Here is a 24,802-nt window from a genome sequence, read left to right on the forward strand (position 1 = left end):
TAATAAATTATTTAAAAGACAGACTGGCAGTGCAAATTGCCAGATTTGCAGTTGACTCTGTGTGTGTTCCAGGTAGTTGAAAGCCAGGCAAACACGGAGAAGCTACAGGAACATCCTTTGACGAGTTTCCATGCAGCAGAGAACAAGATAATGCATTTAGGAGGAGATACTCCAAATGGTATTTACAGGACCTGAATTGTGACCTAGGAAGGGGATCCAGAAGTCATGGAGATAACTTCTTTGAAGGCATTTATTGTTGTTGCTGCTGGGCCACAAAGTTCTGGAACATGTTGAGGGCTGTTGGGCATAATTCTGAAAACAAAAATGATGTACATGAAAATAATTATGAAAGAGATTACCGATTTCTGACTCTTTAGTGTGTTCCAGGCTAAGTGATTTGCTGTCATTTTTTTCATTGTATTCTCTTAATTCTGAAATGTAAGTGGCATTATCCAGTTTTATCAAAAAAGGAAATTTGACTTAAGGACGTTAAGTGACTTTCCCAAGTCACCCAGTGTGTAGTAGAGTTGGGACAAAGGTCCTCATCTCTTGATTGTTAATCCTAAATGTTTCCCAAGATATTAAGAGGTATTTTTAAAAATTTATAATAGTTTAATTTAGGGTTTATGAAATGCTGTTTTACTCCTTTGCTCTGGCAGCTTTGGATGTCATTACCAGGAGAGATCATATCTGTGTATTTTGAGAGGATTTGGAGACATTCCTCAAATTCCTGATTTTTTTTTATTTTATTTTTTAAAATTTACATCCAAATTAGTTAGCATATCAAATTACTGATTTTTAAGGAAAGGTAAGGTAGGGGATAGTTTGGTGTACAGATTTACTCTAGAAATTGGAAAATCAGCACAGGCCATGCATTAAATGTTTCTCCTCTTCACTATAAAATGTTGGATCATTAATGGGCATTAATAAGGAAAATCTTGTTTGGTGGAAAAGACATTAGAGGAAGAGTCCAGATACCTGGATTTTTCTAGTGGTGTGAAATAGTGGTGTGAAAAACATTAAGATAGCATTGAAATAGTGGTAATATTCTTGCTCTGGGAGTAGGGGAAGACTTGAGATGGGTCCTGAGAGATGAGCAGGTGAAGAGGAGTTGTGGAATTCTAGGCAGAAGGAATAGCAATATGTTAGATGAATAACTGAACTTTTTTGAACTGGGATTTCCTCAAACTTGAGTTAAATTATAAGAAAGTATCTTAAATTTTACTTAGATGGGCAGCATCTGCTACATATTGTTAACCTTAGAACTAAAACTGACAGTTATTTTACTGGCAAAAATGGGTTTACCTGGAAATAACAGAATTGCAATCCAGGACGAGCAAGCTATGGCAAAACTACAAGCAAGTCTGGAAAACAAAAAAGAAGACCTCTTTTTTATGGAGAAAGGAGAAAGTAGGAAAGCTGCTATAAACAAAAAGTTCATTGGAGTAAACTAGGAGTTGGCAGTATGGTGGCCTCTCATTGGTTGAGTTGTGACAGTCTCTCATTGGCTGGGCTGTTGCCCCTCTTGCTGGGATAGTAAAGTAGTAGCTAAAGGAGTACAGACTTGGAAGGTCCTCTGTCTTCTTTTTGGGTCTGCAATTGAAGTGAGTGGTAGGTGTGTGAGCTCCCCCTGCTGGCCCCTGACTCCATTCTAAGTGAGGTTTTCTTGTTTCCTTTTAATTTTCACAGTATAACTCCCCCTCCCCCACCCCCCCACATCCTTGATATTTGTTGATTTTGGGAAAAAAAATGAAGTTGCAAGAATCAAGTGAGTAAGTATATGTGAAAATACTTCATAAAATTTTAGGTTCTCTACCAATTAAGAGTGATAGAGGAATACTAATGTTCTTGTGAAGAGTGGACAGACAGCGTGCTGTGAATACTAAGATAGCAGGGGGAGGATAGTACCAGAGGAGAAACAGCAGAAATGGGAAAGGGAAGTGTTAAAGATGAAGGAAAAGGATAGATGTGAGAAAACTTGAATTATAGTTCTCTTTGTGCCTGTCAATCAAAAGAAAGGTAATAAGTCTGTAACTGAAGACTTTTAACATTAATTTATTGTAAGGAAGAAGCTCAGAAGGTGGTTAAAACATTTTATTCACTTTTCCATTTAGTCTACACTGACCATGTTAATAAGGCTATGAAAATAAGCTAATTGAGAGTTGGCTGTATCTTCTGATTATTTCTTCACTCATTACTTCTGTACAGGTTTAGCTAATGGTTTTAAATAGTATAAGGGTGATCATAAAAATAAAGCAAGCTGGACTGAGTTTCTGTTTATTCTAGATTATTAAAAAATGAAAGGGCATAGTGTGCTAAGGAGAAGGGTGAAATTTGATCTGTCAAAATGAGTACAAAAGAAAATTAGGAAATCCAATTAGAATCAAGGTAGAATGGGAACAAATTGTTAATGGTCTTATATACCATACTAGGAGTTTGGATTTTTATTTTGTTTTATAAGTGGGGAAGTGACACAAATAGTTTGCTGTTGTAGAAAACCAGTTGGTTACAGCAGTAATAAAGAGAATAGTTTGGAGGAATAGAGATTGGAGACATTTATTCAACAAGTAATGCATATGGCAGGGTGAGTGAATGGGGCATTCTCTCTGGCCTCTGATAGGTAGATCACAAGCAGGGATGCCATTTAAGGCTCTGCACTAGATCAGGAAAGAGATTATGATGGTCTGAATTAAGGAATTTGTAGTGGGGATAGAAACAAGAGCACTGATTTCACAGATTATATAGGAGTTTAAATCTTCTAGACTTGGTTAGTGTTTGGAAGTGATAGAAACTGAAGATGAGTTTAAGGATCTTGACTTGGAAGTTGAATAATATGTGCAAGTTTGAGAGGGGGTAATACTGGGTTTGCTTTCAGGTAAGTAGTTATACTTTTTAGGTAAGTAATAACATGACCAAGATACCAGTTGGAAATATAGGTCTAGCTGAGGAGTATGGCCAGGTTTATAGATAGGATTTGGAAGGCAAAAAGTTTATAGAGTTGAAGCTTGTGAAATTAAGTGAATGATAACCATAATTCCTAAATAATAATGTATGCAGAACAAAAAGTAACTGCAAATTTGGTATTTAGTTCAAGAGTGTAGACATTTTTTAGTGTTTACCTTTTGCCTCCCTCAACTCAACCTCCCCCCCACCACCAAATAGCCTTACAAAGAATATGTAGAAATATTTGCTGCCAGAAAGCCAGAAATATTTTAGTGTCCTTGAAACAGTGTGCTGTAGTATACTGGCCATCCCAATGCAACACAAGGAATTCGTAACAAATGCACTTTCTTATTCCTCACTGAAACTCTCTTTGGAGTCTTGTTTGCTTCCTTGGGCTGGTGAGGTAGTCTGAACAGATACTGAAGCCTGAAGGCATTTTTCTTTTTTTTTTTTTTTTTTTGCCTTCTTCAAAAAATCTAGTCCAGAGGAGTCCTAATCAACCATCTCTTTGCCTCTCTTTCTCTCCTGCCCCTCTAGCACTATAGAGCTTAAGGTTCTGGCAAATAGAATGCATTCCAAGAGGGAAAAGTAAAAACATCACAAGAGAAAGAACCTTGAAGAGAACTGTAATCTTTTCAATTCTCTTCCAAAGATTCTCCTCTCTAAGCCAGGGGATGGAGTTGGTGAGTCATTAAGAGGAGGTGTCCAAACTCTGTAAAATAAATAGGAGCAAGATCTTCAAGTGCTGAGGGAATTTGGAAAGAATCTGAGGTGGTTTTGCACTTAGTGGAAAAGATGAGTTTTTGGTTCAGTTTTAAAGGAGGTAGAAAGTCAAGGCTGTACAGGAAACAGTAAGAATAACACTATTAAGAGGTGGGGAAAACTGTACCAAGGAAGTAGAACATTAAGAAAAAAAGCAAAGGAACTGGTCAACAGGATTCCTTATCTAAAATGCATAGTTTAAGTTGGAATTGATGAGAAATTAGGGTAGTTAGAGGACCAAAGACTAAAATTTGGAACTGGAAGTCCTTGAAGCACATCAGTAGAAAATTCAACGTGAACAGAGGACTATTGTAACCATAATTGTAATTGCAATTAAGCACCTAAGGAAAATGACAACTGTTACATACAATTTATGGTTGTATATGGCACTGATTAATTTATGAACTACCTAAATCTCTTATATTTCCCCTTTTTGTTTTCTTATTATGTATGTGCTTCTATAGCAGTGGTTCTCAAACTTTCTTGGGCATAAAATTTATGCAAAGCCCTTCTTTAAAATATAGACTCATCCATGTTACATGGAACAATAGTTCCTTTCAGTTGCTGAATCGCATTCCATTGTATAGATATGCTGTAATTTATCTGTTATTGCTGTGGGAAAGAATTATTTCCAGTCTTCAGCTATTAAGACTAAAGCTCCTATGAGCATTCTTGTACAAGCCTTTTGTGACACATATATTCTTTACTTGTGGATGAATGAATACCTAGAAGTCAAAACTGCTGCATTATAGGATGGATGTATGTTTAACATTATGAGAAACTGACAGAACAGTTTCCAAGGTGGGTTTACCATATTATATTCCTACCAACAATGTCTCCTCTTCTTTTCTTTTATGGAAGAGTTTGGGTACAATTGATGTTCTTCCTTAAATGCTTGATAGAATTCACCAATGAAGCTATCTGGGCCTGGAGGTTTTTTTGTTTGTTTATTTGTTAAAGGATTCAGTTTGTAAATGAATAAATATAAGACAATTGAGATTTTGTTTTTCTTTTTATTCCTGTTTTGGTAATTTGTGTCTTGAGGCATTTGTCCATTTCACCTAATTTATCAAATTTATCATCTTGAAAATACACATTTTATGAAAGTGTTTTCTTTTAATGTCAATAGCATCTGTACTAATGTCCCCTCCTCTTTCATTCCTGATATTAGATGCATTTTCTCCTTTCCTCCCATGATAAGTCAAGCTAGGAGTTATCAATTTTATCAGTCCTTTCAAATAGTCAGCTTTTGGTTTTGTTGATTTTCTGTGGCTTATCTGTTTTCTAAGCTTATGAGTGGAGCTCTTTCATTAATTCCTTATCCCCTCCTTACTTTGGGTTAATTTGTTATACATTTTTTAGCTTTTAAGGTGAAAGCTTAGAGCATTGATCTAAGTTAGGTTGATCATTGATTTAAATTTTTTTTATGCATTATCAACTTTTAAAGCTATGCATTTTCATTATCATTTCATTAAAAATATTTTCTGTTTTCACTTGTAATTTTTTATTTGACCCATGGTTTGTTTTGAAGAGTGTTGTCAAATAATTTCCAAATGTTTGGGATTTTCCAGTTATTGTATTACTGGTTTCATTTAATGGCATTTTGGTCATAGAACATACCCTTAATAATTTCAGTGGAGGGGCTTTTGGGTGGCTCAGTTGGTTAAGTGTCCAACTCTTGATTTCAGCTCGGCAAGATTTCGTGGTTCACGAGTTCAAGCCCTGCATTGGGCTCTGCGCTGATGGTGTGGAGCCTGCTTGGGATTCTCTCACCTTCTGTCTCTGCTCCTCCACTGCTATCTCTCTCTCTCTCTCTCTCTCTCTCTCTCTCTCTCTCTCTCTCAAAATAAATAAATAAACTTAAAAAATTAAAAAGAAACATTTCAATACATTTAAGCTTTTTGATTGTTTTATGGCCCAACATGTGATGTATCTTGGTTAACGTTCAGTGTGTACTTGAGAAGAATGTATCTTCTGTTGTTGGGTGCCATGTTCCGTAAGTGAGTTAAGTTAGGGTGATCTCTGTATTTTCTCATGTTTTTACCAATTTTCTGTTTACTTGTTCTATCAAGAAAAGAGTTGAAGTTTTCACCTATGGTTTTGGATTTGTCTGTTTCTCCTTTCAGTTCCATCAGATCTGCTTCATGTTTTAAGCACTGTTACGTGTGTTACAGCACATTTAGGATTGTTAAGGTTGTTGATGAATTCACCCCTCAGTCATCATGAAATATCCTCTTTATCTCTGGTAACGTCTCTTGTTCTGAAGTCTCTGTGTGTGATACTAAATTTATGAAATTTAGAAATTTATTATATTTCTTTTAATTAATATTTGCATGGTATATATTTTTCCATCCACTTTTAACCTACTTATGTCATTTATATATAAAGTGGGTTTTTGGTACACAACATGTAGTTGAGTCTTGCTTTTTTATTTAGTCTGATAACTTCGTAAGTTTGGTATGTTTAGACTCTGAGTTGGCAAAACTATGGCTGGCAGACCAAATTTGGCCTATTACCTGTTTGTGTAAATGTTTTATCAGGACACAGCTGTGCCCATTCATGTACATATTGTTTATGGCTGCTTTTGTGCTGTGGTGTCAAGGTTAGGTAGTTGGGACAGAGACCGTATTGTCCTTGAAGCCTAAAATATTTTCTGGTTCTTTTTGTTTTGTTTTATTTTGTTTTAATTTACTTATCTATTTTGGGGGGGGGGGGAGAGTGGGGGAGGGACAGATAGAAGCAGAGAGAGAATCCCAAGCAGGTTGTGCACTGTCAGCACAGAGCCCCACACGGGGCTCGATCTCACAAGCCATGAGATCATAACCTGAACCGAAGTCAAGAGTCAGACAGACGCTCAACCAACTGAGCCACCCAGGTGCCCCATCTGGTTCTTTACAGAAAAAGTTTGCCAACCACTGGTTTAGACCATTTACATGGTCTTGGTTTTCTATTTGCTTTTAGATGGGTTCTTTTTAAAAGGTTTTTTTGTTGTTGTTTTTTTTAACTTATTTTTGACAGAGAGAGAGAGAGACAGAGCATGAGCAGGGGAGGGGCAGAGAGAGACAGAAACACCGAATCTGAAGCAGGCTCCAGGGTCTGAGCTGTTAGCACAGAGCCTGACACGGGGCTCAAACTCGTGAACCGCGAGATCATGACCTGAGCTAAGTTGGACACTTAACTGACTGAGCCACCCAGGTGCCCCTTAGATGGGTTCTTTTTAATAACAGTCTGCCCTCCTTGTTGAGATGAGCACTGGGTGTTGTATGTAAGTGATGAATCACAGGAATCTACCCCAAAACCAAGAGCACACTGTATACACTGTATGTTAGCCAACCTGACAATAATATTAAAAAAATAAAATAAAAATAAAAGAATGCTTCCCCCCTCCAAAAAAAATATCAGTCCACCCTCAAATAGTATGCCATTTCATTTATTTATTTATTTTTTAATTTTTTTTTAACGTTTATTTATTTTTGGGACAGAGAGAGACAGAGCATGAACGGGGGAGGGGCAGAGAGAGAGGGAGACACAGAATCGGAAACAGGCTCCAGACTCCGAGCCATCAGCCCAGAGCCTGACGCGGGGCTCGAACTCCCGTACCGCGAGATCGTGACCTGGCTAAAGTCGGACGCTTAACCGACTGCGCCACCCAGGCGCCCCGTGCCATTTCATTTATAGTGCAAAAATCTTACATTATGATATACTCCCAATTCCTCTCATTTTGGAGGCTTTTTTGGTCACACATTCTTTTTTCCAGGAATAGAATTTAGTGATTCATCACTTACATATGACACCCAGTGCTCATCCCAACAAGTGTCCTCCTTAATGCCCCTCGCCCTTTTAGCCCATCCCCCCACTTAGCACCCCACCAGCAACCCTCAGTTTGTTCTCTGTATTTAAGAGTCTCTTATGGTTTGTTTCCTTCTCTGTTTTTATATTATTTTTGTTTCCCTTCCCTTATGTTCATCTGTTTTGCATCTAAAATTCCACATATGAGTGAAATCGTATTTGTCTTTCTCTATTTCACTTACCATAATACACTCTAGTTCCAACCACGTTGTTGCAAATGGCAAGATTTCACTCTTTTTGATAACTGAGTAATGTTCCACTATACACCACATCTTCTTTATCCATTCATCAGTCGATGAACATTTGAGCTCTTTCCATATTTTGGTTATTGTCAATAGTGCTGCTATAAATATTGGGGTGCATGTGCCCCTTCAAATCAGCATATTTGTATCCTTTTGATAAATACTTAGTACACAATTACTGGGTCATAAGGTAGTTCTATTTTTAATTTTTTGAGGAACCTGCATAGTGTTTTCCAGAGTGGCTGCACCAGTTTGCATTCCCACCACCAGTGCAAAAGAGTTCCTCTTTCTCCGCATCCTCGCCAGTATCTGTCCTTGCCTGAGTTGTTAATTTTAGCCATTCTGACAGGTGTGAGGTAGTATCTCATTGTGGTTTTGGTTTGTATTTACCTGATGATGAGTGATGTTGAGCATTTTTTCATGTGTCTGTTAGCCATCTGGGTATCTTCTTTAGAAAAATATTCATGTCTTCTGTCCATTTCTTCACTGAATTATTTGTTACTTGGGTGTTGAGTTTGATAAGTTCTTTATAGATTTTGGATACTAATGCTTTATCTTATATGTCATTTGCAAATATCTTCTCCCATTCCATCAGTTGCAAATATCTTCTCCCATTCCATCGGTTGCCTTTTAGTTTTGCTGATTGTTTCCTTCACTGTGTAGAAGCCTTTTATCTTGATGAGGTTCCAGTAGTTCATTTTTGCTTTTGTTTCCCTTGCATCCAGAGACATGTTGAGGAAGAAGTTGCTGCAGCCAAGGTAAAAGGTTTTTGCCTGCTTTCTCCTCTAAGATTTTGATGGCTTCCTGTCTTATGTTTAGGTCTTGCATCCATCTTGAGCTTATTTTTGTTTATGCTCCAAAAAGGTGGTCCAAGTTCATTCTTCCACGTCGCTGTCCACTTTTCCCAACACCATGTGCTGAAGAGGCTGTCTTTTTTCTATTGGATAGTCTTTCCTGCTTTGTCAAAGATGAGTTGGCCATATGTTTGTGGGTCCATTTCTGGGTTCTCTATTCTGTTCCATTGATCTGTCTGTTTTTGTGCCAGTAACGTACTATCTTGATGATTACAGCTTTGTAATACATCTTGAAGTCCAGAATTGTGATGCCTCCAGCTTTGGTTTTCTTTTTCAGGATTGCTTGGCTATTTGGGGTCTTTTCTGGTTCCATACAAATTTTAGGATTGTTTGTTCTAGCTCTGTGAAGAATGCTGGTGTTATTTTGATAGGTATTGCGTTGAATATGTAGATTGCTTTGGGTAGTATCGACATTTTAACAGTATTTTTCCAATCCATGAGCATGGAATGTTTTTCATTTGTGCGTGTGTGTGTGTGGTCAATTTCTTTCATAAGCTTACTATAGTTTTCAGTGTATAGATTTTTCACCTCTTGGGTTAGGTTTATTCCTAGGTATTTTATGGTTTTTGGTGCAATTGTAAAGGGGATTGATTCCTTGATATCTCTTTCTGCTGTTTCATTATTGATGTATAGAAATGCAGCCAATTTCTGTATATTGGTTTTATATCCTGTGACTTTGCTGAATTCATGGATCAGTTCTAGCAGTTTTTTGGTAGTCTTTTGGGTTTTCCACATAAAGCATCCTGTTGTCTGAGAAGAGTGAAAAGTTTGACTTTATTCTTGCTGATCTGGATGCCTTTTATTTCTTTGTGTTGCCTGACTGCTGAGGCTACGACTTCCAACACTATGTTGAGTAACAATGGTGAGAGTGGACATCTTTTGTCACGTTCCTGACCTTAGGGGGAAAGGGGAAAGCTCTCAGTTTTTCCCCATTGAGGATGATACTAGTAGTGGGTCTTTCATATATGGCCTTAATGATCTTGAGGTATGATCCTTCTAGTCCTATTGTCTGGAGGGTTCTTATCAAGAAAGGATGATGTATTGTGTCAAATGTTTTTTCTGCATCTGTTGAGAGGATCATGTGGTTCTTACCCTTTCTTTTATTAATGTGATGTATTACATTGATTGATTCGCAGATATTGAACTAGCCCTGCATCCCAGAAATAAATCCCTCTTGATCGTGGTGAATAATTCTTTTATGTATTGTTGCATCTGGTTTACTAGTATCTCGAGAATTTTTGCATCCATGTTCATCAGGGAAATTGGTCTGTAGTTCTCCTTTTTAGTTCTCCATTACTTTTGGAACCAAAGTAATGCTGGCCTCCTAGAATGAGTTTAGAAGTTTTCTATTTCTATTTTTTGGAACAGCTTCAAAAGAATAGGTGCTAACTCTTCTTTAATGTTTGGTAGAATTCCCGTGGAAAGCCATCTGGCCCTAGATTCTTGTTTGTTGGAAGATTTTTGATTACTGATTCAATTTCTTCACTGGTTATGGGTCTAGTCAAATTTTCTATTTTTTCCTGTTTTGGTTTTGGTAGTTTATATGTTTCTAGGAATTTGTCCATTTTTTCCAGATTGCCCAATTTGTTGGCATATAATTGCTCATGATATTCTCATTATTGTTTGTATTTCTTTGCTATTGGTTGTGATCTCTCTTTTTTCATTTGTGATTTTGTTTGGGTTTTTTCCTTTTTCTTTTTGATTAGTCTGGCTAGGGTTTTATCAATTTTGTTAATTCTTTTAAAAAACCAGCTCCTGGTTTCATTGATCTGTTTTTTGATTTTTATATCATTGATTTCTGCTCTAATCTTTATTATTTCCCTTCTGCCAGTTTGGGGCTTTATTTGCTGTTCTTTTTCTAGCTCTTTTAGGTATAAGGTTAGGTTGTGTATTTGAGATCTTTCTTCCTTCTTTAGGAAGGCCTGGATTGCCATATACTTCCATCTTATGACTGCCTTTGCTGCATCCCAGAGGTTTTGGGATATCGTGTTTTCATTTTCATTGGCTTTCATGTACTTTTTCATTTGCTCTTTAATTTCTTGGTTAACCCATTCATTCTTTAGTTGGATGTTATTTAATCTCCCAAGTATTCATGGTCTTTCCAGATTTTTCTTGTGGTTGATTTCGAGTTTCATAGTGTTGTGGTCTGAAAATATGCAAGGTATGATCTCTATCTTTTGTACTTGTGGAGGGCTGATTTCTGACCCAGTATGGTCACACATTTTTATTTTATGTGGGCTTTAAACCCCATTGCTGGTTTTTGCTTTTGTCAGACACTTATCTTTTAGAGCAATTAAAAATGAGGAAAATGTCTTTAATATTTATCTTCATTTTAACCATTTCTTTAGATATCTTTTTTTGTGTGTGTAGATCCAGGTTTATGTTAGCTACCATATTCGTTTTGTTTCAAAACTTCTTTTACATTTCTTACATTGCAGCTACCCTACCCACTTATTTTGCCTTCAATTTTGAAAACTATTGTTAGTGGATACAGAATTCTAGGTTTTCATGGGGTTTTTTTCTCCTTTTAGCGCTTTAAAAATGTTCTTTTATTATTTGCATGGTTTCTGACAATTCTATGGTGATTCTTATATTTGTTTTCCTATATGTAATATGCCTTTACCCTTTGGTTACTCTTAAGATTTTTTTCTCTGTGCCTGGATTTCAGCAATTTATTATGATGCTGCTTGGTGTGGTTTTGTTTATCTTTGGTGTTTGTTGAGCTTAAATCTATGGGTGTATTGTTTTCATCATATTTGTGAAATTTTTAACCATCTATCTTCAAAATCTTCAATTCCCCAGTGTTTCTTTTCTCCTCAGACTTCAATCCTGCATGTGTTTGGCCACTTAATATTAATTCACAGGTCACTGAAACTATCCATTTTTCTTCCAATCTTTTTTTCTTTTCATTCAGTTTGAAAGTTTCTGTTCTGTCTTCGAGTACACTGATTTTTTCCCAGGTCTCTTTTGTCTAATATGCTTATTTCCATCCAGTTAATTTTTAATGTCAGGTATATATATAACTATTATATATATGTGTATATATATATCATTCTAGAATTACTATTGGTTTTTCTAGAAAGTAATTTCCATTTGTCTGTTGAAATTTTTCTCTTTTCTTCATTATTTCATGTTTTCCTTTAAGCCTTTAGATTTTTTTAATAGCTATTTTAAAATCCTTGTATTAAAAGTTCTCCTTATCTCTGCCACTTCTGGATCATGGTTATAAGTTGCCATTTCTTTTTCTTTTTTTTTTTTCTATGTCTAGTAATTTGTTATGAAGTTATGTTGAGTGTCTTGATTTTTTTTTTTTCTTTCTTTCTTGAGTATTAAGTTTTATACTGGCAGGCAGTTAATTTATTTGTGGATCAGCTTGATCTTTTGAGTTTTGTTTTCAGGATTTTTGGGGTTTAAGTTTTGGTAGTTCTAGAATAGCTTTCATTGTAGGGTAGTTTGGACCCACTTCTTGTGTCTCCCATGATTGCCTCACGTGTTCATCACATGAACCCCGGGCTGTTGGAAACTGAACGATCCTGATAAAATTTTATGTTGATACCTTTTCCCCCTTGTAGTACTTTAAAGTCATCATTTAAGTACCTTCTAGCTTAAATTTTACAGATAAGAAGTTAGTGATCAGGGGCGTCTGGGTGGCCTAGTCGGTTAAGTGTCCCAACTCTTAATTTCAGCTCAGATCATGATCTCAGAGTTAGTGAGTCTGAGCCCTGAGTCGGGCTCTGCACCAATGGCGTGGGGCCTGCTTGGGTTTCTCTCTCTCTCTATCTCTCTGCCCCTCCCCTGCTTGTGCATGCATGCCCACATACTGTCTCTCTCAAAATAAATAAATAAAAGAAGTTAGTGATCGTTTTTACCATTATTCTTTTGGTGTAATACTTTTTTTTTTTTTTAACCTCTCTGCTTTCGCAATTCTTTTTATCTATGGTTTTTAGCATTTTATTTATTCTAGGACTAGCTTAGCCCCAATACAGAGGTATGGCCTTCCTGGGGTCTCTATCAAATAAATACATGTGATGTTCAGTGAAGTCTCTCCACTCCACCTGCCAGGAATTTGAATGTCTCCAAGACCTTTGCAAGCTCCTGTAGTTGTTCAGCTCACCTTCTGTAGTTGTTTTTCCCCCAGATTTTATTCTTTGGCCTCGTGGAGTCTTGCATTGTGCATATGCAGGTTAGTCTTCAGGTAAAGAATTAGAAGATCTCTCTACAGATTTCTGAAACTTTTTCTCTCCACGGCTCTCTTCTTTCTTGTATTCTGCCCGTTAAATTCCAGTGACTTTAGTAGCTTCAAACTTCAAGTTCTGTTTCCTCAACTCAGTGAGATCTCTGTACTCTTTCTGGGGTTTCCTTCCTTGTGGCACAAGCAGAAAAGCCAGGGCATTCAGAAATCTTTGTTTCCCTTCTCTCAGGAATCACAGATCTGTGCTGCCCAGTATCTGAAAATAATATTTCATATATATTTCCCAGTTTTGTGGTCATTCATATCAGGAGGTCTAGCCCAGTACCAGTTACTCCAGCATAACTGGAAATAAACATGTAGGATTTTATTTTAATTTTTTCTTCTTCTGAAAAGCATCATAATTTTTGATACGTGATGCTTTTTAGAGTATGGCTTCATTAAAAGAATGCTAGCTCATATTTTATTTCACGCTATACCAGAGACATACAAAGAAGAAAGTTTTTTTTTAAAAAAAAGAAAGAAAATGTTTTAAAATCTTCCAAGTGTAAAAATTAAAAATCAGTAAAGATTTTAAAATAAAAAGAAAGAAAGCAAATAACTAAATATCTCAAAACCAAGTTTACCATGGTCATCTTCTTTATTTCAGACATCTCTTATTGCAAATATACACATAGAAGGATAACTTTAGTTTTTAAATGATTATGCAATTCATATTATTTCAATTAACTACTTAATTAACAGAGATAAATTTATTAAAAATCAACATGGGAAAAATTGCTTAACCACAGATAAATATTTATTTACACTAAGAGGTATTATTTCCCAAAATTATGGAAAAAGTCTAAGAGATTAGAATCATTATGTCATAGGTTCCATGCTTTAATAGGTCTGTCATATTAAAAAGAATCAAGTGTTGGCAAATTCCTGATTTCGGTGGGAGCATAAATTGATAGCACTTTCTTTTTTATTTTATTATTTTTTTTATTTTTTCAACGTTTATTTATTTTTGGGACAGAGAGAGACAGAGCATGAATGGGGGAGGGGCAGAGAGAGAGGGAGACACAGATTCAGAAACAGGCTCCAGGCTCTGAGCCATCAGCCCAGAGCCTGACGCAGGGCTCGAACTCACGGACCGCGAGATCGTGACCTAGCTGAAGTCGGACGCTTAACCGACTGCGCCACCCAGGCGCCCCTGATAGCACATTCTAAATGGCTACGTTAGCTCAGGCTGGTAGGACAAAATACCATAAACTTACAGTATTATAAATGACAGGGGACTTATAGAGAATAGAATTTATTTCTCACAGTTCTGGAGGCTAGAAGCCCTAGGTAAGGCTCACGCCTGCATAGCTGTGTTCTGGTGAAGAGCCTTTTAAGGGTTGTCAACTGCAGACTTCTTGTTTTCTCACATGGTAGAAAGAGCTAGTAGCTTTGTGGCCTCTTCTTACAAGGGCACTAATTCCATTTATGAGGGTTCCACCCTCATGATCTAATTACCTCTCAAAGGCCCCATTTTCATATATCATCATATCAGGGATTAGATTTCAGCATGTGGATTTTGGGGGACACAAACATTCAGTCCATTGCAATGCCAGTGTGGTAATAGAATCCTTCAATAACCTTTACCCAAAAATTCTGTCTAGGAATTTATTATAAGGAAATAAGGAAATTATTTAATAATTAAATAATAATTATTATAAGGAAATAAGAGATGCATATAAATGTATGTACAGGTGTGTATTACTTATTCATTACAATGCTATTTATAATGTTAAAAAATGAGGAACCCCTTAACTGATTAAGTTATGCCACTGTATGACCAAAAACTATAAAACCATTATAAATCGTGTTCTTTAACGTTTTTGTTTAGTATACTAAAGATGATTGGTGATAAAAATTATGTGATTTAGCATGTTTAAGGGTGTGAAGTATAAGAAAATGTCCATAGTGTAGTAAATGAAAAAGGTAAGGTGATATATTTGAGTTTCTTAAAAAGGAAATCTTTTTTGTTTAATGTTTTTTATTTATTTTTGAGAGAGAGAGAGAGACAGAGTACCAGCAGGGGAGGGGCAGAGAGAGAGGAGGGGGAGATAGGCTCCAGGCCCTGAGCGTCAGCATACAGCTTGACACAGGGCTTGAACTCATGAACCATGAGATAATGAACTGATCCAAAGTCAGACGCTTAACCAACTTAGCCACCCAAGCGCCCCAAAAAGGAAACCTTCATTTAAAAGATAGAATATAGGGGCGCCTGGGTGGCTCAGTCAGTTAAGCGGCCGACTTCGGCTCAGGTCATGATCTCGCGGTCCGTGAGTTCGAGCCCCACGTCGGGCTCTGTGCTGACAGCTCAGAGCCTGGAGCCTGTTTCAGATTCTGTGTCTCCCTCTCTCTGACCCTCCCCCATTCATGCTCTGTCTCTCTCAGTCTCAAAAATAAATAAACGTTTAAAAAATAAATAAATAAATAAAAGATAGAATATAAAATATGCTGAGTAGTGAGATAATGAGTTATTTTTCATTCATCTCATATACTATTTAATGTTTTTCTCATTTGCTACAGAAACCATGTACTGTGATGTTAATAATCATCCAAAATACAACTTGCTTTAATTTTTAAAATTGTGTTAAAATTAATGACTGGGATGATGAGGGAAGAAGGAATTAAGTGATTTTTAGTTTTTCTCCTCTTGATCATGACTCTTTTCCGTGTTTGCAGATTCTGTAGCTTGAGCTTTATCAGTATAATTTAGTGAAAGAGACATTTATTCTTACAGTATATGTGTAGTATATGTTCTAAACTTTTTCTAAACTGAGGCAATTTCTCATGTTATATAGTTTAAAATTGTGGGTTTCTATCAAGCACTTCTTTGTACACTTGAAGAGATTGAGTATTGCTTTCTTTCTTTCCCTTTTTCTGTTTCCCAGAGCTTTTGGGTTTTTGTAAAGGAGTTTTGTCTTCCTGTTACTGTCCACCTCCTTGCAGATGTGATATCCTTATTTTAAAGAAAGGAGAGAAGTCATAGTTTTTAGTTCTCTCAATAAAATGTTATATTTGCTGTCTCTCTGCCTGGCATCGTGAGCATATGGACCTGGTGCTCTTCAGGAACTCACTGTAGTGACTCAGCTTCACATTTTTTGCTATATTTAGAACATGTCAGCAATCCAACAGAGAAAGTTAATATTCAAAAGAAGAGACAAAGGAATGTTGTGGTTAATGGAAAAAAAGAAATAGACACATCCTCCAGGGAGGTGCCATTCATACCAGACCTCAGAGAATGACTTTAACTTGAGTAGTCTGGTGTCTGTTCCTAGCAGTTGTAGATCCAGAAACTCATTTTAGTCACAAGAAGTGATTGCATGCTAAGCAAATTTACTAAAGACTTAACGTGGAAGACAACATTAATTTCTTAAATTATGTTAAATAATATCAAGCCGTGATTGTTTGATGGCGCACATTGTGACAGTAGGGCTACATCTACCAAAGGGACGTGAACAGTTGGGTCTGCTGATCAGAGTGTGTTTTCCTGAAGGCTTGGGACAGTGGTACATCCTTCGTGGATCACCTTATTTTTAAGCTTTGTGAAGGTCTCTGAAGCTGTAAGCAGATTTCTTAACTTCCTGAGTCTCAATTTTCTCATCATTAAAACGGTAATAACTAGCTACCTAATAATATCATCGTAGGAACTAAATAAGGTAACCCATGTAAAGTGACCAGCACAGTGCCGAGCTCCTACTTGCCATTCAGTAGTTGTTAAGATGACTTGTTTTCTTCTACTTCTGGATTTGAATCCTGGCAGTTAAGGAGGCACTCTTGATCTTTTCTTGTTCCCTGCAGACATTGCTAGGAACCCTAGTGGGCTGGTATTGTAGAGGTACTAATAATACTTGATGTGTAAGAATATTGTTGTTCTGTGTTGTAAAATTTAACTCACTTTCATGAAGAACTGTGATGAATCTTTGCACAGGTTATGTTTTACTGTGAGATCTAGCCATTTTGATATTTTGAGATGAAGGTACGAATCATTCTGTTAAGGAATTCAGTAGTTTTGCCTTTCCAATTTGGCATTTGTAAAAACGGCTTGATATTTCTTGTAAAACAAAAAAGTGAAGTCCAGATAATAAATTTAACAAGCTATTTTTACTCTAGGTGACAACTTAATAAGGTTAATGTTCTATGGCTTCTATGTGTAATTTATTATATTTATAGATTGTGATGTTGTAAAGGACCTGATCCAGTTTGCTTTCTTTGAGATGAGCTTACCGAGACCCAGAGAAGCAGACTGAAACTAAGCCAGACAGCTGATGCATCACAGGGGGTTCTTGGGACCGTGAGGTGCCAGTGCAGCTGGGCCCAGGACAGTGAGACCCTTGGTATAAGGGTTTTTGCTCTCTGGAGGAGGCCAGGAGAGCAGCCAGCTCCTTCTTTTGGGTGTCAGCATCCTTTCTTTCACAGGGTTCTGAGAAGGCAGTGTTGAATTCAAGCAATGAGCTTGCCGTAGTCCTGAGTTGCAGATATTCTGAGTGTTTCTTCTAGTAGGAGCCCCTGGCCTGCCTCCCTTCCTTGCTTAGCCATATCCAAATCAGAGGTGAATGAGCAAATGTCCTTTTCTGTGTGTGTCAAGCACCACGTGTGCTGACCGGGCACTGAAGTGGTTGGGACTTATGTAGCCAAGGGTTTTTAATGGCAGAGCTGAAGCAGGCCTCTGGACCCCAGCACGCTCTTCTCTTCGCTGGATCCCAGTGCCTCCCTACATCAGCTCAATTTATTTTCTCTTCTGAAATACCACTTGACTTATATGGGACACTTATTAAAGAATGTTTTGACATCTATTTAGATGTTATCTCTAATTGTTCTATATAGTTACTTTCTTATTTATAGTTCCAGTGTCTTAATTATCTCAAGGGTGTGCATCATCTCCTCAGCTAAGTCCTTGAGGACCTATGTCGTTTTGATCTCTTTTGTATTACCCTTAGGAATTGAAATATTTTAAGCATTCAATCAATAGGTAAATATTTGTCAATTTTTTAATGGCACCAAACTACCTTTTAACATCTTTCAGCTCTTGATAGAGTTGGATTTGCTCTTTATAAAGTTCATAACCCCAGAAGATTTTATATGAAAAAGAGTTATCATTTGAAAGCAATTGAGTGCTCCCACAAATAATTTACATTTAATGCTTTAAGAACTAGGAAAAGTCAGGGACCGTGAGGTTGCTCACTTATTTAAATAAAATGATTTATGGTCATTTAGCTGTGTTTTTGTTTTTCCAAATCACAATCTGAGAAGACCTACTAATTTTTATGGCAGTCATCCAAAAATATATATGATTATAGAGAATAGCTATCTTGAATTATAATCCTCCACATGTTTTGATAGACTCATTTGCTATGACTTTATTTCTTAGGAAGAAAAAAAAGAAATAGTTAATGCCTTCTTAGGATGGGTTATGTGTTGGTGCAATTATGACCAGTCTTGGTACTTGGTTCCAGTCAGCATTCTTACTGCCCACCCTAGACCCCTGCCAGCTTTATTGAGATATAATTGACAAATAAAAATTATATATATTTAAAGTATGCAGTGTGATGATTTGATAAACATAAATTGTGAAATGATTACCATAGTCAAGCTAATTTATACATCCATTGCCTTCAGTAATTACACCCCCCCCCCCTTCTTTTTTGGTGAAAACATTCAAGATCTACTCTCAGAAAATTTCAAGTATATGATATTGACCATAGTCACCATGCCGTATATTTTATCCCCAGAAATTATTCATCGTGTAACGGAAAGTTAGTGCCCTTTGAGCAACGTCTCTCCATTCCCCTTACCCTCCAGTGCCTGACAACCACCATTCTACTCTCTGCTTCTGTAATTTAACTTTCATAGATTATGCATATTGGTGAGATCATATAGCACTTGTCTTTCTGTCTGGCTTTTGTCACTTAGCTTTATGTCCTTTAGGCTGGTCCAAGTTGTTGCAAATGCCAGAACTTCCTCCCTTATTTGTGACTGAATAATACTTCATTATATATGTGTCACATTTTCTTCGTCCAGTCAGCATTCCTGAAAGTGCATGTTTTTTGTGTCAAGTGAAATCAGATGAGAAAAAATATGGATAAACCATTGTAAATCTTTAACTGCTATTTGAAAAGACAAGGTACATACCATACTGATAATGCACACTATCATTTCCATTCTAAGGAGTAAATGAATATCTCATACGAATGTGGAGTCTTCATTCAGACTTCCTTTTGATTTGACATATGCTGTATTTGTTTTATCTTATTTTCTTTTTTACAAGACAATATTAAACATGTGTTTAGTTGGTCTGTATGATTGGTTGAGGGGTATAGTTGTTCCTGAGTCTACAATTTATACCTATACTGTATCTTTGTGAGTAATTTTTAAAAATTGAATTCTCCTACCTCTACATGTTCTGATTGTAGTGATGTACACATTCTCAAAACATTTGGTTTCGAGCCTTAATTTGTAAAAAAACTAGAAAGTCCTAAAATAATTTATACTGTGTATTTTTTAGAAGCTTAAAAATTCTTAAATTCACATGCAGTAAAAGTGATTTTGGGAGATGTATAGGTCTATAAGTTTTAATTCATATATAGATCCATGGAACTACCACCACAATCAGGATACAGTATAATGTCATCACCTCCAAACTCCCTCCTGCTAACCGTCTGTATCACACCCTTAATCCCTGACAACGATTTATGTTATGTAAATGAAATTATGTAGTATATGTAACCTTTCAAGACTGGTTTATTCTGCAGTATCATACTGTCTTAGTTACTATAGCTTTAGAGTAAGTTTTAAAACCTGTTAGTATGATTCACTGAATTTTATTCTTCAAAATTGTTTGACTATTTTAGTTCCTTTGCTTTTGATTTTAGAATAAATTTGTCTATGGCTACAAAATATATTTTGTGGGGCAGTGGTTTGATTAGAACTCTGTTAAGCTATAGATCAAATCAAAGAATTGACACCTTTAGTATGTTGAACTTCAGTCCATGAAAGTGATGCCTTCCTGTTTATTTAGGTCTTCTTTGATTTCTTGAATAGTGTTGTAATTTTCAGCACATAGCTCTTGTACATGTTTTGTTAGATTCGTACCTCAGTATTTCCAACTTTTTTGGAGGTATTGTAATAGTATTTTTAAATTTCAGCTTCCAATTGTTCGTTGCTAATATGTAGGTATATGATACTGTGTTGACCTTGTGTTCTAGGGCTTTGTAATTTTACTTACTCTAGGAGATTTTGTGTAAATTCTTTGAGATTTCTAAGTAGACAGTCATGTTGTGTGCAAATAGGGACTTTTTTTCACCACCCTACTCTGTATGCTTTTTTATCCCCTTGACTTCTCACACTGGCTAGGACTTCAAGTGCAATGTTTCAGTGAGAGTAAATATCAGTGACTTGTTCCCAGTCGTAGGGGGAAAAGTATTCAGTCTTTCACGGTTTTGTATATTAGGTGTAGGTATGTTTTTCCTTCTACTTGATTTGAGTTTATTTTGCTCTTCTTTTTTTTATAACTTTTTAAGATAGACACTTACATTATTGGTTTGAGAATTTTCCTCTTTGCTAATAAAGCATTTAATGCTATAAATTTTCATCGGAACATTGCTTAACTACATTGTACAAATTCTGATGTATTTTTATTTTCTTTCAGTTAAACATATTTTCTAATTTCCCTTGAGACTTCTTCTCTGACCTGTGCATCATTACATTTCCAAGTTTTTAGAGATTTTTCTGTTATCTTGCTGTTAATGATTTCTAGTGTAATTCATTATGGCCATAGAACATATTTTGTGTTATTTCAGTTCTTTTAAATTTGTCAGATTTGTTTTATGACCCAAGTTACGGTCTTAGTGAACATTCTCTGTGTAGTTGAAAAGAAAATGTACTCTGGTCTTTTTGGATGGAGTATTCTATAAATGTCAGATCCAATGGGTTGATGGTGTTGTTCAGTTCTATCTCCCTGTTGATTTTTTTGTCTATTAATTACAGACTACAGAGACAAGAGTGTTGAAGTCTCCAACTTTAATTGGAGATTTGTCTATTTCTACTCCTAGTTTTGTCAGTTTTTGCTTCATGTATTTTGAAGTTCTCTTGTTAGGTACATACACATTTAGGATTATTATATCTTCTTGGTGAATTGACCCTTTTATCATTATATAATGCCCCTTTTTATGTCTGTTAATTTTCTTTGCTTTGAAGTTTACTGTATTTGATATTAATATAGCCACTCCATCTTTCTTTTGATTAGTATGTCCATGATACACCTTTTTTCATCCTTTTACTTTTAAGCTACCCATATGATCATACTTGAAATATACTTCTTCTAGGTAGCATATAATTGGATCATCTTTTTTAAAAAGACATTCTGATAATCTGTCTCTTAATTGGTATGTTTAGGTGTTTTATATTTGATATAATTATTTATGTGTTTAGATTCAGTGCTACTATTTTATGATTACTATTTGCTTTCCATCTGTTCTTTTTGTTTTTTTTGTTCATCTTTTTCCCTTTCATGCCTTCTTTTGGGTTGTTTGAACAGTTTTTAGTATTACATTTTAACTTCCCTATTGTGGTTTTTTTTTTTTGGTTTTTTTTACTGTATCTCACTCTAGTGTTCGGGTGTGTGTGTGTGTGTGTGTGCGTGTGGTTGCTCTAGAGGTTATAATATATAATATATAATATAAAGCATACCTTGCTTTATTGTACTTCATAGGTACTGCATTTTTTTTTACAGATTGAAGCCTTGTGAAGCAGGCTTGTATCAAGCAAGTCTACTGGCACCATTTTTCCAATAGCATTTGCTCACATCACGTCTGTGTGTCCTATTTTGGTAATTTTCACAATGTTTCAAACTTTTTAATTATTATTATATTTGTTTGGTAATCTGTGTTCAGTGACTATGACTCACTGAAAGCTCAGCTGATGGTTAGCATTTTTTGGCAATAAAATATTTTTTAAATTAAGATATGTACATTTTTTTTGTAATGTTCATTCATTTTTGAGAGAGAGAGAGAGATACAGAGTGTGAGCAGGGTAGGGGCAGAGAGAGAGAGAGGGAGACACAGAAACCGATGCAGGCTCCAGACTCTGAGCTGTTAGCACAGAGCCCGACATGGGGCTCAAACTCACAGACCATGAGATGATGACTTGAGCTGAAGTTGGATGCATAACCAACTGAGCCACCTAGGCACCCCTGTACATTGGTTTTTTTTTAGACAAAATGCTATTGCACATTTAATAGACTATGCGTAGTGTAAACATAACTTTTCTATACACTGGAAAGCCAAAAAATTTATTTGAATCCCTTTATTGTAATATTCACTTTATTGCATTGGTCTGGAACTGAACCCCCAATATCTCTGAGGTAATGTATTTAAGTTTTTATAGTCTACTTAGAATATTTTTACACTTAAGTGGGATGTAGAAATCTTAACACTATATGTGTCTGTTTACCTTCCTCTTTTTTGTTGTTGTAATGCCTTATATATTCTATCTACATACATAGAAAACCCAGTCAGTGTTATAGTTTTGGCTTTCAATTGCCAAATGTATTTTAAGGATTTCAAGAAGAAAAAAATAGTTTATTATATTTACCCAGATGGTTATCATTTCTTTGTTCTTTCATCATTACTAACGTTCTGTTTTTCCCATGGCATCATTTGCCTTCTGCCATTTAGTGATTCTTTTAGAATAGATCTTCTGGCAATGAATTCTCATAGTTTTACCTTCACTTGAGAGTGTCTTTATTTTGCCTTCATTCCTGAGGAGTATTTTCACTGGATATGGAAATCCTGTGTTGACAGTTCTTTTGTTTCAACCCCTTAACAATGCCATTTCCTTCTGGACTTCACGGTTTCTGGTGAGAAACTCACATTCATTCAAGTTGCTGTTCCCCTGTACCCTATACATAATGCATTGCTTTTCTTTTTTTCTGGTTATTTTCAATTTTTTTCACTATTTTTAGTTTTTATCAATTTGATTATGATGTGTCTAGGCATGCATTTCTTAGGGGTTTATTCTCTTTAGGTTCTCTGAGCTTCTCAAATCTGCATATACATTGTGTCTTTTCCCAAGTTGGTAAAGTTTTCAGCTGTGATTTCCTCAGATACTTTTCTGCACCACACTCTTTCACTCTCCTTTTAGGATGCCAGTGACACCATTGTTGGTCCTTTTGGTATCCTAAAGGTCCTTGATGCTCTGTTACTTTTTTGTTTTATTGTTCAGACTAAATCATTTCTATCAGTCTGTCTTGAAGTTCATTGACTTTCTTTTGTCATCTCCATTTTACTTATTGAACCTATCTAGTGAATTATTTCGGTTATTTTCCAGTTCTAAACTTTCCATTTGATTCTCTTTTTTTTGCTGAGACTTTCTGTTCATTTCAAGAGTGTTCACCCTTCTTGGAGCATTTTTATAATAATGCTTTAAAGTCTTTACCAGATAATTCCAACATTTGGCGTCATCTCAGTGTTGATGTCTGTTTATTATCCCATGCAAGCTGGGATTTTCCTATGCAATTTTGGATTGCATTCTATGGTATTATAAGACCCTGAGTCTTGTTTAAATTCTATGGAGACTGTTCATTTTTGTGTTTTAGCATGCAGTCATCCCCTTTGGTTTCAGCATGCAGCTTGCAGCCAGCTTTCTGTGGGTTGCGATTTCAGTGTCAGTTTGGTTTTCAAAGCCTGCAGCACATTGCTATTTGGATCTGTCCTATGAGTATACTGCCCATTGGTCAGTTGGAGATAGGTGACTTTCTCTTTCTGTTCAATTCTCAGAGTTTCTGGTTTGTTGTTTAGGATGAGCTCCACGACATGTTTAGCTCTGGAGTGAGCCCCAGGAGGTCATAATGTTATGGAGTTGCTTTTCTGAGTTTCTCCCATTCATCAATTTCCCTTATACTTTCTACTTCCCTGGGGGCTCCCATTTTAGTTCTCCAGCCAGAAAACTTTGTCTACTCTACTGAACTTCTTGCAGTTGTGCCCACATCCAGGGACAAGTGATGGGAGCAAAGAGAGAGGGGGAAAGTTGGGAGAGTGGTTTGCAACACCCTCTTGAAACCACAGCTTCTGGGCTTAGGGACTTTACTCAGACTTTTAGGGTACGTATGGGCCCCTTGCTGTTCCTGCCAGTAGAATCCCTTTCCCTGCTCAGCCAGAACTACAGGGCTTCTCCTGGAGCACTGCCTACACTGATGCCACTAATAAGTTTCCCCCAGTCTAGGCAGCAAGATACAAGGCAGGAAAAGTAAACCCATGCTGCTTCTATGGTTCTTTGAATTCTGGTTTTCTTTCCCAGTCTGCCTGCTACCATTTACTTTTCACAGTCTTTAAATAACTACCCCATGCATTGTGTTTAGATTTTATAATCAGATTCAGTAGGAGAGACAGGGTATGGAGTGTTCTCATCCCATCTCAGCCACTACTTGTAGTGTGTACTTTGAAGTATGACATTCATTTATTCAGCCAACATAGGTAGTTATCATTAGAGTCCTCATCATGTGCTCAACACTTTAAATATATTATTTGTTTAATTTTCTGGCAACTCTTTGGCTTTTCTATATGAGAAAATTAAAGGGTAAAAATTTTAAACTATGTCCAGAGAACACAGATATTAAGTGACAGGCTAGGATTTGAACACAGGTATTTCTGACCCCAAGGTGTGGTCCCAGGACCAATGGCATCAGAGTCACTTGAGAAGTTGTTAGAAATGCAGTATCTGTAGCCCCACCTCAGACCTACTAAATCAGAATTCTGAGACTGGAGCCCAGTAATTCGTTTTGATCAGCTTCACTTGTCCGGACTCAAGCTAAATTTGAGCAGCCGCTCTCTGTGCTGTAGGATTCACGGGCACTAAGTATGTTTTAGTTTCTTAGCAAAATTTGGAAATAAGCTGAAGAAACTTTTCTCCATTGTTTGAGACTCAGATAT

At 36.4% G+C, this 24,802-nt stretch overlaps 1 protein-coding gene across 5 annotated transcripts in view; it reads left to right on the forward strand.

Moving 5' to 3' along the window:
• SOCS5 (suppressor of cytokine signaling 5) overlaps positions 1–24,802 on the forward strand; it is a 65,274-nt gene that overhangs the window by 6,288 nt on the left and 34,184 nt on the right. Inside the window, exon 1 of one of the 5 annotated variants that reach the window (XM_027072522.2) lies at positions 21,607–21,702. The exons of the other annotated variants lie outside the window; for them this stretch is intronic. The gene's annotated coding sequence lies outside the window, so the exon portion shown is untranslated. Of the gene's footprint in view, positions 1–21,606; positions 21,703–24,802 lie in introns of those variants that run through there. 5 annotated transcript variants of the gene reach the window in all.

The sequence above is a fragment of the Acinonyx jubatus genome, chromosome A3 (genome assembly GCF_027475565.1).
Source record: "Acinonyx jubatus isolate Ajub_Pintada_27869175 chromosome A3, VMU_Ajub_asm_v1.0, whole genome shotgun sequence".
Classification (NCBI taxonomy): Eukaryota; Metazoa; Chordata; class Mammalia; order Carnivora; family Felidae; genus Acinonyx; species Acinonyx jubatus.